The 3,487-nt window shown below is 38.9% G+C and overlaps 1 pseudogene; it reads left to right on the plus strand.

Moving 5' to 3' along the window:
• The first annotated feature begins 1,576 nt into the window (after nt 1–1,576).
• On the plus strand, nt 1,577–2,761 carry LOC149188520 (uncharacterized; annotated as a pseudogene).
• The last annotated feature ends 726 nt before the right edge of the window (nt 2,762–3,487 follow it).

Raw genomic sequence — 3,487 nt, forward strand, 5'->3', positions numbered from 1 at the left:
CTTTTATTCCACATTGTGCATATTCCACCTAAGGCCCCATTAGAATCTATAGTTGTTCCTTCAAAGTATTTTTGTTTTTAAATCATTTTTTGAAGTTCTTGCTTACTTAATTTGGTCTCTTGGATCATAAAGATGTTTGGCTGCTCCTGATTTATTATGTCCCTCACTGTGTTGGTTTTAAAGGTGGTTCCAAGACCCCTGTTGTTCCAAGAGACCGTAATCATTACTTACTTTTTTTATGATGTGTCCCTCCCTTTTCCTTGTGTTGATATTTTTCTCCACTTCCCGTTTGCTTACCAAGGAAAGAATCCATTGGCTGTTGTGTTCCTATTGCCATTTCCTTTGCTGCTACCTCATCCCTTATTTCTTTATTTGATTTCCTTCCCATTTTTTTTGATTGTTCCAAAACTTGGTTGTTTTCTTTTACTTTGTTTCTGGTTTGTATTCATTCTACTGTAGGTGGAGGAGGGGATGGGCTTTGGATGGGGGAGGTGATAAGCGCTAATTCGTTGGATGGGGAAGGAGACCTTAGAGAGTGCAAGTCATCTCCCAAAGGTTCAAAAGGATTTGCAGAAGAAAGAACTGGAGGGGCGATATTTATTGGAGGTACAGGGGCTACTTCATTGGTCTCTTGAGGCTTTGTGGGGCTTGTTGCATTTTGTTTATTGGGGGGCTTCTTTCTTTTAACTTGTTCCCATATGTCCTCCTTACCTTCAGCAGTTTCAACTTCCTTTTTTTTACTACATGTATTTGTGAAATGATCGTATTCATGACATACCTTGCATTTAAACGGGATTTGCTCGTAGTCCAGTTGCTGAATGTGAGTCCATTGATCCACCTTGATCCTTATCGCCTCGCATAGACCTTTCCCTAGGTCTACTTCCACACAAATTCTTATGTAGGCATGCATGTTATCTTTGGGTTTGCACCTGTCAATGTATTTGCCTATTGCATTCCCAATAGCTCTTACCGAGTCATCTCCCCAGTAATGAAGAGGAAGATGCGATAATCTGACCCAGACCGGTACCGCGCTTGGGATGTCCATCTCTGGATCGAAGTCTGGCATCCATCTATTCAGGTATAGTCCTCTTGAGTCCATAAAATAAGGTCCATTTTGGAATATTAAGTCTCTATCTTCCTTAGTTTCAAATAGGAAAGTATAATATCCCCTTCCACAGATTCGAATAACTATCTTGCCTTGTGTATTTGCACTCCAATTTCTTTCCATCCATTTCTGAACCGATCTTGGAGAAGGTCAGAGCCTTGTGAACTGTCCTACAAGACCTCATTCTGCCAAGGAAATGACAGCTCTTCTTGACAGAGTTAGCGGTAATGAAATCTCTGGGATATCCACTAATTTATTCACAAATTTACTAACCAATGGCCTGGTTCTTGGAGCTCCGTTTTCTGATATCAGTGTTGCAAATGTTGCTTCATTTTCGTCATTTCCTTGTTGGGAGGATGAGTCTCCCTCTGCTATGGGATGCTTGCTTGAATAAAAACTCAGCATCAGGAGGCTGCCAAGTATAGGAACAACACGAGGCTGCAATGGGTGCAGGAGGAATAGCTCGTAGACATGGGCAATTCAAACGAAAGAGGGTCTTTGAGGGAATCGGGCAATGCTAGTGATAGCTCAGCAACAGGAGGCTACCAAGCAGGGGAGCCGCAGGAGGCAGCGACGACGGCTAGGTCAGGACGCGCGCGCAACAACAGTTCGATCCTAGCCTAGTGGATTACTTAGAATGCATAAAACCACAATATTTGTAGGTGAAGGGTTGTTTCATTTTTTTTGGTTTTTATCTTGTGATTTTCCCCTCTTTTTTTTAAAATTTATTATTTCAGTCGTCGATTAAATTTTGTCCATATAATTTTTATTTTAGATTGAAACCATGGGAAATCGCAAGGGTTTTCCATTATATGGGTTTCATGCATAAGGGCATTTCAATTCACTGGACAGTTCAGGTAAAGCTTGTTTGTATTTAGTTTCTTTAGCAGTTTTTGGTTAATGGTTTTGTCCTAGTTAATGATTTGAAATGAATCCCGATTTTTTCTCTATCATTATTGCTCGATCGCTCCCCGTCTGGGGTCAATGCAAAAGGAGGGTTTAAAGAATAAGTGCAAAGCACAATATAACATGAGAATCCATCGTTTGTCATTCGAGTGTAGTTTCTTCCAATGTTACATTGGATTTTGGAGCTAATCGAACGCGTCCCCAAATCGTGAGATAATACATAAGGCCATCAATTTATTTGGAGACAACATGGATGCCACTGTGATGACAGAGGCAAAAAGCTCCTCTGACAAAGGAGGCACACAAAAGGGAAAGAACCAAAAGGGTTCCAAATTTAGCAAGGAGGGAAATAACTATCATAGCAGCAAAAGCTATTATTAACCCTCCTCCATGGGTTGACTGTGATGAAACCACAAATATGCAACAACAACAAAATGTTAAAGGTGAGTCTCCTAGTCAAGACATAGATGCGGTAGCGGATAAAGAATCCAAAAATGAGAGGATCATTCTAGTGTGGGACGAACACGAGGAATCACCTAAATCAAAGCACATTGTTCCACTCACATTCGAAGAAAATGATGGTGAAGGTAGACAAGCTAAGTAGAAGCAAAAGCAAGAGGTTAGAGTAGGCACATGTCCATTAGGCAATCAGAGCTTAGTGCATCATATGTTTCCAAAGATCATGGGGGATTCATCATCAATCGTCTTTGGATAGCTTGGAGTTCCCCTGTCCAATCTACCCATGCCTGAGTAAAAATATACTTGTAGATTTGTTTACCGTCGATCATGATTCATAGATACTTTATACCGTTGATAATCACTATCGTTATACAATAATTATTTTATTGCAGCAAATGCCTTTGTAACACTTCTTCTCTACATAATTCATTCTTGTGTACAATTATCACATATACACAAGATGAGGGGAAATTCATGCAACATCGCTAAACAATGACTTGTCGAAAGGAGGAGGTTACAACTTTTGATGACCTGCTTTATAAATACATATTGTCTACTTGGTGAATAGTATTGTAAATTTCTCTTTAAAAAAAGAAGGGTCCAAGGAAAACCCATTACGGTGGAGGAGTCTAATAAATGATTCAGCCTGGTGGGGATTACTTAGAATGCATAGAACCACAATATTTGCAGGTGAAGAGTTGTTTATTTTTTTGGAAATAATGTTTTTTTTTTACCATTTTGGTTTGCCCATTTTATCTTTTAATTTATTATTGAAATAAAGTTTTTTGTTGCCCTTTTTTATCTTTTATTTTATTGTTTTGGCCCTTAATTAATTTTTGTCCACATTATTTTGATTTCAAATTGAAACTATGGAAAATCGCAAGGGTTTTCTCTTATTTCGATTTCAAAAATAAGGGCATTTGAAGCCATCAGAGATTTCAGGAAAAGCATGTTTGCATTTAGTTTGTTTGGCAATTTTTGGTTAGTGGTTTTGGCCTAGTTGATGATTTGGATTGA

The sequence above is a fragment of the Pinus tabuliformis genome, chromosome 3_1 (genome assembly GCF_031772625.1).
Source record: "Pinus tabuliformis cultivar Carrire ecotype Pingquan chromosome 3_1, CPIR1, whole genome shotgun sequence".
NCBI classification, from domain to species: Eukaryota; Viridiplantae; Streptophyta; class Pinopsida; order Pinales; family Pinaceae; genus Pinus; species Pinus tabuliformis.